Source organism: Anomaloglossus baeobatrachus, chromosome 4 (assembly GCF_048569485.1).
Source record: "Anomaloglossus baeobatrachus isolate aAnoBae1 chromosome 4, aAnoBae1.hap1, whole genome shotgun sequence".
Taxonomy (NCBI): Eukaryota; Metazoa; Chordata; class Amphibia; order Anura; family Aromobatidae; genus Anomaloglossus; species Anomaloglossus baeobatrachus.
In genome coordinates this window covers 337,092,425-337,105,395 of record NC_134356.1, presented here as the reverse complement: position 1 = coordinate 337,105,395, position 12,971 = coordinate 337,092,425, and the positions used below count along the sequence as shown (strand labels likewise).

Here is a 12,971-nt window from a genome sequence, read left to right as displayed (position 1 = left end):
ATTTCTGCTGATCATAGCTGCACAGCTCAGATTAGCAGAAATACTCATCTTCTGTTACAGCCAGCGCTCTGCCAGCTGTAACAAGAAGTGAGTCATGATAGCGTCAGGAGTCATCACATGACCCTGTGCTACCATGGCAAGCTACAGCTCCCCGTGATCGCGTCATGGGGCCTCTGATGGCAGCGGGTAAGTGCGTGTTACCCGCTGCAGTGATTTAAATCGCGCTGTCACATTTTGACAGCGCGATCTAAGGAGTTAACAGGAATGAGTGGATTGTGGATAGCGGCACATGTCTGCTGTATAACTCAGCAGACATGTGAGGGACTCACCGCCGGCTCATGAACCATGACGTACCCAGTACGTCCAATGTTGGTAAGAGTTAAAATGCAAAAATGAAAATTGATGAAGAAAAAAATCAGGATGTTGTTCATAACAACTAAGCAGATTTATTTTTTCATATTTTTAATCTGCACTGTAAAAATAGTCTTTTTTCATCTCTAGATGAGTCTGAAAGTACAAGTCCTATAGAGGGCCATTTATGAGTTAAGGCATGATGCTCTTCTGTTCTGGTGGTTACAGGTTTATGGAAAGTTATTTACAGGAAATGGTCTATTGGAAAAATGTTTTCAAATTAGATCTTCCTTAGAAGGATAAAACAATTAGATTTTTTTTCTGCCTTCTGGACAAGTGCTAAATTGCATACTTGCTCTTTTAGTATAACAAAGGAATATTGGCTCATCTTGTGTCAGCCTCAGGTATTTTCTGGTTTTATGTCATTCCAGTTATTTAGTTTTCACTAGAACTGTTGCATGCTGCTTGTCTTAACTATCTCATCAGGGTGTCCATGAACAATTCCAACAGAAAGAATAATTTAGCAACTTTAGGCCTACTGATGTGTGGAGTCTATCCAGTCCTATGAAGTACATGTAGCTGCAAAATTGCTTCTCTTTTGACAAAATACAGGAGTTCCTAGATCAGCTCAATTTTCTGTGTTCATTACATTACGTGTATAAGTGAATAATGAATAAGCTGGGTTCAGTGGTGCAGTCAGTCATCAGGATTTCACCCCCCCCCCCAGCCAATTTATATGCATATGTAACTCTTTCAATGGAAAGTCCAGCAATACCTATAATTAACTAGTTTGTCCATTACTGAACAAGAAATCAGCATTTGAATTTATATGTAAATGAGGCTTTAGATTTGAAGCCTTAGTCATTCCAGCTCTATTCCCCGCTCAGCACCACTTCTTCCTGCTTGACTGTCAACCTTTATGTTGTATTGGTTTTTCCCACTTGTTACTGGATATTATAATCATTTTCAGAACTTCACTGTACAGTCATGGCCAAAAGTTTTGAGAATGCTACAAATATTAATTTTTACAAAGTCTACTGCTTAAGTTTTTCTAATGGCAATTTGCATATACTCCAGAATGTCATAAAGAGTGATCAGCTTAACAGCAATTACTAGCAAGTCAATATTGGCTAAGAAAATGAACTTTAACCCCCAAAACACATTTCAACATCATTGCATTCCTGCCTTAAAAGGAGCAGCTAACATTGTTTTAGTGATTGTTCCATTAACACAGGTGTGGGTGTTGATGAGGACAGGGCTGGCGATCAATCAGTCATGATTAAGTAAGAATGACACCACTGGACACTTTAAAAGGAGGCTGGTGCTTGGTATCATTGTTTCTCTTCACTTAACCATGGTTATCTCTAAAGAAACACGTGCAGCCATCATTGCTCTGCACAAAAATGGCCTAACAGGGAAGAGTATCGCAGCTACAAAGATTGCACTTCAGTCAACAATCTATCGCATCATCAAGAACTTCAAGGAGAGAGCTTCCATTGTTGCCAAAAAGGCTCCAGGGCACCCAAGAAGGACCAGCAAACGCCAGGACCGTATCTTAAACCTGTTTCAGCTGCGGGATCGGACTACCAGCAGTGCCGAGCTAGCTCAGCAATGGCAGCAGGCTGGTGTGAGTGCTTCTGCATGCACTGTGAGGCGGAGACTGCTTGAGCAAGGCCTGATTTCAAGGAGGGCAGCAAAGAAGCCACTTCTCCCCAGAAAAAACATAAGGGACCGACTGATATTCTGCAAAAGGTACAGGGAGTGGACTGCTGAGGACTGGGGTAAAGTTATTTTCTCAGATGAATCCCCTTTTCGATTGTTTGGGACATCTGGAAAACAGCTTATTAGGAGAAGAAGAGGTGTACGCTACCACCAGTCTTGTCTCATGCCAACTGTTAAGCATCCTGAAACGATTCATGTGTGGGGTTGCTTCTCAGCCAAGGGAATCGGCTCACTCACAGTCTTGCCTAAAAACACAGTCATGAATAAAGAATGGTACCAGAATGTCCTCCAAGAGCAACTTCTCCCAACTGCCCAAGAGCAGTTTGGCGCCCAACAATACCTTTTCCAGCATGATGGAGCACCTTGCCATAAAGCAAAGGTGATCACTAAATGGCTCATGGAACAAAACATAGAGGTTTTGGGTCCATGGCCTGGAAACTCCCCAGATCTTAATCCCATTGAGAACTTGTGGACAATCATCAAAAGACGGGTGGACAAACAAAAACCAAACAAATTCTGGCAAAATGCAAGCATTGCTTATGCAAGAATAGACAGCTATCAGTCAGGATTTGATCCAGAAGTTGATTGAGAGCATGCCAGGGAAAATTGCATAGGTCCTGAAGAAGAAGGGTCAACACTGCAAATATGGACTTGCTGCATTAACTCATTCTAACTGTCAATATAACCTTTTGGTACTCATAATATGATTGCAATTATATTTCTGTATGTGATGTAAACATCAGACAAACACAATTAAAAACCAGAGGGCAACAGATCATGTGAAAATATAATTTTGGTGTCATTCTCAAAACTTTTGGCCCTGACTGTATTAGCAATAAAACGTATGCACACGTGACTTAAAGAAGTTTTCCACTACTAATGTGAACTCCTTTCTTTTATCCTAACTCTTCCTAACTATCACTTTCCTAATATACTTCTGCTATCTACTTTGCTCATGTAAGCTTATCTCTAAAGCTGGTGTCACACACAGCGACAACGACATCGCTGCTACGTCACCATTTTCTGTGACGTTGCAGCGACGTCCCGTCGCTGTCGCTGTGTGTGACATCCAGCAACGACCTGGCCCCTGCTGTGAGGTCGCCGGTCGTTGCTGAATGTCCAGCTTCATTTTTTGGTCGTCACTCTTCCGCTGTGACACACACATCGCTGTGTGTGACAGCGAGAGAGCGACGAAATGAAGCGAGCAGGGAGCAGGAGCCGGCGTCTGGCAGCTGCGGTAAGCTGTAACCAGCGTAAACATCGGGTAACCAAGGGAAGGCCTTTCCCTGGTTACCCGATATTTACCTTCGTTACCAGCCTCCGCCCTTGCTGCCAGTGCCGGCTCCTGCTCTGTGCACATGTGGCTGCAGTACACATCGGGTAATTAACCCGATGTGTACTGTAGCAAGGAGAGCAAGGAGCCAGCGCTAAGCAGTGTGCGCGGCTCCCTGCTCTCTGCACTGTGACATGTAGCTGCAGTACACATCGGGTTAATTAACCCGATGTGTACTGTACCTAGGAGAGCAAGGAGCCAGCGCTAAGCGCGGCTCCTTGCTCTCTGCACATGTAGCACAGCGACGTTATGATCGCTGCTTCTGCTCTGTTTGACAGCTAAGCAGCGATCATAACAGCGACTTACAAGGTCGCTGTTATGTCACAGAAAATGGTGACGTAACAGTGACGTCGTTGTCGCTGTCGCTTAGTGTGAACCCAGCTTAAGAGGTTCTTAAATGCCTGTATTGTTGTTGTAGCTTGTATCCTTCCAACTGCAGACCAAAATCGGACCAACTGAGCACATCATATCATTGGTGGGGGGTGGGGCTGCCTCTCTTTTGAGTGACAGCAGTCTGGGAACACATACCCAGATCACGCTTCTCTCTCCTCTCAGCCCCATCAGTGGCTTGCCCTGCTCAGTTGGTCCGATTCCAGTCTGCAGCATCAAAGCAACAAGAAAGGTATTTACAAGCCTCTTAGAGATAACATTATAAGAAGAGAAGAGATAGCAAAAGTATATTAGGAAAGTGATAGTTAGGAAGAGTTAGGATAAAAGAAAGTGGATCACATTAGTAGTAGAAAACCTCTTTAAGGGACATTAGTTGATTGTATATAGGAAAAACTAATACCATGTCCTTATTTCATGGTTGAAAAAGCCCTGTAGCTTTCTAATTGTTTCAAAAAAGTCATTACTACTGAGCAATCCTAAAAAAAATCAAGGCCCACAATTGTCTACTTTAATTTTACCCAGGCCCATTCTCATTTACAGCACTAGTATAGTGTCGTTGAGACTACAGAAGGCATTTCAATTAATGCAAGATAGTTATTATATTCTTTCTCTATATTTAATACAACATCTAACATGGCCCATGTTAGCTGTGAACAATACAGGGCATAAAAACAACAGTTTTGTCACAAACTAGAAAGAGGTTAATTTTTTTAGCCACCAGCTATCATGGACGGCCAAAGTCTCTGTGACTACATAAAAGGTAGGGCAGCTGTGAATTCTATGCACAAGGATCAAACCCTTCTGACAGATGTAAAGCATTAAACAAAGGGTACAAAGCAAATTAAAGTTTTATGACTATGAAAAAAAAAATTTTTTTGTTGCATTGTTTTTGTTGGCTATATCCCTAAAGCTATATACTTAGATGACATACAAGACAAACACTGATGCATGCCACCTCTAAGATACACGGAGTTGTTTTTTCAGGCAGGTGTTTTTAAGCATCCTAAATAGCTTCCCTGTATTTTCAATGCAAGTGTCTTAGCGTTTACATGATGTCTTTATGAATGGGCCATCGAATGACTCTGTGAAGCTTGAGTATTTCACTCATGAATACATTGTGTAAAATCTGAAACTTACATGCCACACAAATAGAAATATGAGTGAATCGCTCTGCCGTGACTGTAAAAATAACAGAGACATTTTAACACAAAACATTATACAGCATATTAATGCCTCCTTTGTGAAAAAGCCGTGGAAGACCTAACAATAGTTTTTACTTCTTCCATGCAATATATTTACCAAGACAGTGAAAAGTCTGAATGTCTCAAGATTCCCTAGAGATCACCGTGAGGTCTGTAAGGTCATTTACTATGTTACTGGTAATTAAACATCGATTTATGTTCTGTCCTTTGAGTAAACTGTGAAGAACTCCAGACTACACAATATTAAGGTTACATAGCATCAATCAAAATCATCCAAGTTATAATTAAATTTACACATTTTATGTGTTTTGTAAAAGAGATGAGTTCAGCTTCCAGTTTTGGTAACATATTCCACAATTTACAAAATTTTCAATATCTACAGAATTAAATTAAATAAAAATTCCACATGTAAATGTATCTAAAGCTTAACAGCTATTTATATTGTTAAACTACCCTATAGAAATTGTCGTGATGCAGGGTGCCGGTCTATAGCCAAACAGATTGTAAAGCTATTATGAATTTTTTTGCCCTCCCGTGAGAGTAATTCATTCTATATATATCCTCTTCAATATTGAAGATCACCAAGAAGGAAAAGATATTTTTATATTTGGAGTATTTGCTTTGATTTATAGATGTTTTATGACTCCAAGATGGCCATCCTATAAGTAGAGATTTTGATTGATTAGAGCCGCTGTTGAGCAAGGGAACAAAAGAACCCTAGGGTCACCTCCAATGACAGGAAGGAGAGCCGCCATTGAGCGGGGGGACAAAAAGAACCTTAGGGTCACCTACGCTGACTTGAAGGTACCTTTGTTAGAAGTTTATATGGAGAGGTCAATTGGATATATATCGAGATATATACATATATATCTATAGTCTATTGTGCTTTGGTTGGATATCCTATATTTAAACATGTTTATAGATTTAACTTGGGTGTATATTTTTAAATTGACTAGTAAAGGTTATATTTTTATATTGGAGTATTTGCTTTAATTTATAGGTGCCGGTCTACAGTCAAACAGATAGCAAAGCTATTATGAATTTTTTTGCCCTAGCGGTAGAGTCATTCAAGCTATAAATATCCTCTTCAACATTAAAGAACACCAAGAAGGAAAAGATATTGAATTATGGAAATCAGATAGACATGTTAATGATATGCAAATGCTGAACAAAATTTTCAAAACCTCAATATTGTGTATGAGTGTCACATATAGAGATGCACACATTTACATGTCTACTCATCCAATCAGTGAGGTTAGTAATGGTTGTCTGAGGAATGTTCTGCCACACTGAATGCACTAAGGTACACAAATCATCAAAATTCACTGCTGGCCGCTCTCTTTGTAATTGCTGACCAATGACATCATAGATGTGTGCGATGGGCAACAACATGCAGCCGGGTGTTATCGTGTTGAACCAAGGCTCCTGAGATACTTTGGATAAGTGGCCGTACCACTGGTTCCACAATCAATCAATTCTGAACTGCAAGAAAAATTTGACATCATAGACCAAATCTAACAGTCAAACGGCGTCTACACAAACCATCAGAAGGTGTTTGTATGACATTGGGATACTAGCCAGACATTCAGCTACAGGTATTCCATTAGCCTCACATCATCTCCTTCAAAGACTATCATGGTGCAGAGCAAGATGGCAATGGAGGCAGGAATAGAGGTCTATCATCTTCAGTGATAAGTCCCGCTTTTGCGTTGGACATAATGATAGCTAGAGATTGGTTTAGAGACCATGTGGACAATGCCATGATGAAGCCTTCATGACAAAATGTCACACCGGTTGTACTACTGGGACTACGGTGTGGAGTGGCATAATGTATGGTAGCCAGACCCTTTTAGTCTTCATTCCAGGTACACTAACAGCTTGGCGTTATATTGATATGATGGTAGAATCAGTGGAACTGCCATTTCTACAAAATGTAGGAGGAAACATTTCCAATAAGACAAAGCCAGGCCACATGTTGCCTGTCCTACTGTGAGCAGGCTGCATGGCCTAAACATGCTACCATAGCCTGTAGTGTTTATTGATTTATCTCACATTAAGCACATTTGGAACACCATTAGCTGTCAATTGCAAAGGGAGCTGACAGCAGCACGTCTTGATGATTTGAGTGCCAGAGGGCATTTAGCATGGCCGAGACTTTATCAAACAACCATTAATAATTTCATCTATAACATGCCAAGGTATGTAAGGAATTGTATTTGTGCATGTGGCTCTCACACTCGATACCAAATACATTGACGTTTTGAAAAATGTTGTTTCCATTTACATATCATTATCATGTGTATCACTCCTGTGATTTCCATATTTCCATGTCTTTTTCTACTTGGTGTTGGAATTTCAATATTGAGGAGTGTAGCTAGAAAGCAATAAGCTGTTAGTTAGAACCAGCCATATACCATTTTGTTCATGTATGATGACCACCATTGTTTAAATGGATTTTGGAGAACATGGAGGCATACCTAAGCTGTAAATGGTGAACTTTTTTTTGTTTCAAATGTTAAAATATTGTACATACTGCCACACTACTATCACCAAGCATTGTAGAACTGAGTGGAGCAAGTGAATTCAATATTGTGTGAGGTTTTTAAAAATTCAGTAGTGTCTGTGTCATCTAGCAAGTAGAAAGGTGGCAAAATTTAAAGATAGTGCCAATACTGTGCCATTGTCACCCACAATATCAGAATATTTGTATTCACAAAGATCATTTTTGGGGGATGTTCAGCATTTCTGAAACATTAGGTGCCAAACCTTACATGTACCGGAGTATCTGTCATTAGTAGCCATCACCTTGCATCTGCTATCCAAGGAAGGAGGTGAGATATCTTAGAAATGGCTTAGTACAATATTACAAAACTTAACAAAAATGTAGGGCAACTAAGGCACTTTCCTCTTTAACATATGCATTTCAGATAAAGTATAACGCTTTGAAGTTGTAGACCATGCTAATATTCTATGTTTATTCGCTTTCACAGTTTTTCAGAAGTTTCTGGGGCTAGTGAGATTTTTTTTTAACATGGTCTATGAAGCGGATCAAATTAAAAATTTATATAAAAAAATATTCAAAATGTGTTTTAAGTGTTTCATACATCAAAATTCCCAGTGTGAACATATACTACCTTGTTTTTCCAAAAATAAGCCCTCCCCCAAAAATAAGCCCTAGCAGGGATTTTCAGCATTTTCGGAGCAAGGCTTAAATATAAGCCCTCCCCCGAAAATAAGCCCTAGTCGCGGTTCAGTAATGAAGTGTCCGTGCAGCTAAAAAAGATAAAGATACTGCAGAATACTTCATTATAGACAGCGAGGCACCCCGCAATCACTCACCCGACACTGAGCGGCAGGACCTGCAGTGATCGCACACCCGCACACATCAGATCTCTCACACACACACACACACACAATCAGATCTCACACACAATCATCCGATCTCACACACAAACATCGGATCGCACACATAATCAGATCGCACACACAAACATCGGATCTCACACACATCGGATCGCATACACACTCACCACATCCATCGACACCGATCTCTTCTCGCTGGCAGAATCCTGAGAGGCTGTGCGGTGGAGAGCAAGGACCTGCAGTACAGGACCTATGGCCGGACACATGACTTGCTCTCATCATTCCCTGCGGCCCGAAGAGCTGGATGTGATGTGATGTGTGCGTGTGTCTGCGATCGGCTGTGTTTATCTGCGATCGGCTGTGTGTGTGATCTGCTGTGTGTGTATTCTGCTGTGTGTGTCTGCGATCGGCTGTGTGTGTCTGCGATCGGATGTATATGTCTGCGATCGGATGTATGTTTCTGCGATCGACTGTGTGTGTCTGTGATCTGCTGTATCTGCGATCGGCTGTATGTGTCTGCGATCGGCTGTGTGTGTCTGCGATCGGCTGGGTGTGTCTGCGATCGGCTGGGTGTGTCTGCGATCGGCTGGGTGTGTCTGCGATCGGCTGGGTGTGTCTGCGATCGGCTGGGTGTGTCTGCGATCGGCTGGGTGTGTCTGCGATCGGCTGGGTGTGTCTGCGATCGGCTGGGTGTGTCTGCGATCGGCTGGGTGTGTCTGCGATCGGCTGGGTGTGTCTGCGATCGGCTGGGTGTGTCTGCGATCGGCTGGGTGTGTCTGCGATCTGCTGTGTGTGTCTGCGATCTGCTGTGTGTGTCTGCGATCTGCTGTGTGTGTCTGCGATCTGCTGTGTGTGTCTGCGATCTGTGTGTGTCTGCGATCTGGTGTGTGTGTCTGCGATCTGGTGTGTGTGTCTGTGATCTGCTGTGTGTGTCTGCGATCTGCTGTGCGTGTGATTTGCTGTGTGTCTGCAATCTGCTGTGCGTGTGATCTGCTGTGTGTGTCTGCGATCTGGTGTGTGTGTGATTTGCTGTGTGTGTCTGCGATCTGCTGTGTGTGATTTGCTGTGTGTGTCTGGGATCTGCTGTGTGTGTGATTTGCTGTGTGTGTCTGGGATCTTGCTGTGTGTGTGATTTGCTGTGTGTGTCTGGGATCTGCTGTGTGTGTGATTTGCTGTGTGTGTCTGGGATCTGCTGTGTGTGTCTGTGATCTGCTGTATGTGTCTGTGATCTGCTGTGTGTGTGATCTGCTGTGCGTGTGATCTGCTGTGCGTGTGATCTGCTGTGCGTGTGATCTGCTGTGCGTGTGATCTGCTGTGCGTGTGATCTGCTGTGTGTGTTTGGGATCTGCTGTGTGTGTTTGGGATCTGCTGTGTGTGTGATTTGCTGTGTGTGTCTGCGATCGGCTGTGTGTGTCTGCGATCTGCTGTATGTGTCTGCGATCTGCTGTGCGTGTGATCTGCTGTGCATGTGATCTGCTGTATGCATCTGCGATCTGCTGTGCATGTGATCTGCTGTGTGCATCTGCGATCTGCTGTGTGTGTCTGCGATCGACTGTGTGTGTCTGCGATCGGCTGTATGTGTGATTTCCTGTGTGTGTCTGCAATTGGCTGTGTGTGTCAGCGTGTCAGCCAGAAGCAGGGGAGAATGGCATGCAGCAACCACCGGAGATCACAGGAGGACCTAGGAGCTACGCAGACATCTGGGTCTGGTGAGTATGAGTCTCCTGGGAAGTGGGGGGTGTCTGCTTTTTTGGGGGTAAACTTACCCCCCAACCGTGTTTCTCCAAGAATAAGACCTCCTCCAAGAATAAGCCCTAGGGCTTTTTTGGGAGTAAAAAAAAATATAAGACAGTGTCTTATTTTTGGAAAAACACGGTAACAGTATATAAAAAAAATCAGAAGCTGAATGGAGTGCTGAAGCCATGGTTAGGCAGGCATTTCAGCTACATCAGCCATTGCAGAAGAAATGTAGTATTAAAAGGAACTTGTCACCAGATTTGGCGACTATAAACTGCGGCCACCACTAGTGAACCCTTATATACAGCGTTCCAGAATGCTGTATATAAGAGCCTAGGCCACTCTGTATAATGTAAAAATCACTTTTATTATACTCACCCAGGGGACGGTCCGATGGGTGTCGCTTCTCTTGGTCCGGCACCTCCTTCATCTTGCCAAATCGCCATCCTCTTTATTCTGAAGTCCATGTGGATGATGCATTCTACATCATCCACCCATGCCGACATTATGATCCTCTGCAGGTGCACTTTTATGTGCCCTGCTCAGCAGGGCAGATCAAAGTGCGCTTGTGCAGGACCACAATGCCAGCCTGTGTGGATGACATAGAAACGTCATCCATACTGGGTTGGGTATAAGGCGGACGGAGAGGAGGCGCCAGACCGGAGAGCGGTGACACACATTGGACCACCTCGTAGGTAAGTATTATAAAAGTGATTTTTACATTCTACAGCGCGGCCTAGGCTATATACAATATTCTGGAATGCTGTATATAAGAGTTCACTGGTGGTGGCCGCAGCTTATAGCCACCAAATCTGGTGACAGGCTCTGTTTAACAGTCGTCATTTAGAATAGCCAGAATAGGACTTGTTCCCACAAATTGGATCTCTATTGGGCTCACAAAAAAGCGCTGTGCCCCTCTCTATTATTATTATTATTTATTATTATAGCGCCATCAATTCCATGGCGCTTTACATGTGAAAGGCGTATACATAATAGGGCAAGTACAATAATCATAAACAATACAAGACACAGACAGGTACAGGAGGATAGAGGTCCCTGCCCGCGAGGGCTCACAGTCTACAAGGGATAGGTGATGATACAGTAGGTGAGGGTAGAGCTGATTGTGCGGCGCTGCATCAGACTGAGGGTTACGGCAGGTTGTAGGCTTGTCGGAAGAGGTGGGTCTTCAGGTTCCTTTTGAAGCTTGTCAAGGTAGGCTTGAGGTAGGCTAAGAGTCTGATGTGTTGTGGCAGAGCATTCCAGAGTATGGGGGAGGCACGGGAGAAATCTTGGATGCGATGGTGGGAAGAGGAGATGAGAGGGGAGCAGAGAAGGAGATCTTGTGAGGATCGAAGGTTACGTGCAGGTAAGTACCGGGATACTAGGTCAGAGATGTACGGAGGAGACAGGTTGTGGATGGCTTTTGTAGGTCATGGTTAGGGTTTTGAAGTGGAGTCGTTGGGCAATGAGAAGCCAGTGAAGGGATTGGCAGAGAGGAGAGGTTGGGGAGTAGTGGGGGGACAGGTGGATTAGTCGGGCAGCATAGTTTAGAATAGATTGTAGGGGTGCGAGACTGTTAGAAGGGAGGCCACAGAGCAGGAGGTTGCAATAATCCAGGCGGGAGATAATAAGGGCATGTACTAATGTTTTTGCAGCTTCTTGGGAAAGGAGTGTTTGGATCCGAGAAATATTTTTAAGTTGGAGGTGGCAGGAGGTGAAGAGGGCTTGGATGTGTGGCTTGAAAGAGAGATCAGAGTCTAGGAATACTCCCAGGCAGCGACCACGAGGGACTGGGGAGAGTGGGCAGCCATTGACATTGATGGATATGTCAGGTGGGGGAGTTGAGTGGTGGGGGGGAAAAACAATGAATTCTGTTTTGTCCATGTTCAATTTTAAGAATCGGGCAGAGAAAAAGGATGAAATAGCAGACAGACATTGCGGGATTCTGGTTAGTAGGGAGGTGATGTCAGGTCCAGAGAGGTAGATCTGCGTATCATCAGCGTAGAGATGATACTGAAAGCCGTGGGACTCTATGAGCTGTCCCAGGCCAAGGGTGTAAATGGAGAACAGCAGGGGTCCAAGAACTGAACCTTGGGGGACCCCGACAGATAGGGGGCAAGATCAGGAAGTGGTGTGAGAGTGGGAGACGCTGAAAGTTTGTTCCTTTAAGTATGAGGAGATCCAAGATAGCGCCAAGTCTGTGATGCCCAGAGATGATAGAATTTGTAGTAGAAGGGAGTGGTCTACTGTGTCAAAGGCAGAGGACAGGTCCAGAAGGAGGAGGACAGAGTAGTGTCGCTTGGATTTTGCGGTTAGTAGGTCGCTAGTGACTTTTGTTAGGGCAGTTTCAGTGGAATGATAGGGTCGGAAGCCAGATTGTAGTCGGTCAAAGAGGGAGCAGGAAGAGAGGTAAGAGGACAGTTCAAGATGGACATGCTGTTCCAGTAGTTTTGAGGCATAAGGAAGAAGTGATATGGGGCGATAGTTTGACACAGAGGAAGGATCAAGGGAGGGCTTTTTGAGGATGGGTGTGATGGAGGCATGTTTAAAGCATGAAGGAAATACACCAGTTGTTAATGATAGGTTGAAGAGATGGGTTAGGGTTGGGATGAAGACTGTGGTGAGATTGGGGATGAGGTGAGATGGGAGTGGATTAATCAGGCAGGTTTTGAGATGTGATCTTGAGAGTGGAGTGAAAAGATGATCTTCTGTCATGGTGGAGAAGCTGGATTTGGAGGAATAAGGCTGAGTAGTTGTGAGGAGTGGCTGTGGTGATTGTGGGCCAAAGCTTGCTCTGATGTTGTCAATCTTCTGCTTGAAGAAAGAGGCAAAGTCTTCAGCTGTGATGAGAGGAGACGGAGGTGGTGCCGGGG

At 43.7% G+C, this 12,971-nt stretch overlaps 1 protein-coding gene across 7 annotated transcripts in view; it reads right to left on the bottom strand.

Moving 5' to 3' along the window:
- PTPRZ1 (protein tyrosine phosphatase receptor type Z1) overlaps nt 1-12,971 on the bottom strand; it is a 387,789-nt gene that overhangs the window by 242,638 nt on the left and 132,180 nt on the right. The gene's annotated exons all lie outside the window — the stretch shown is intronic.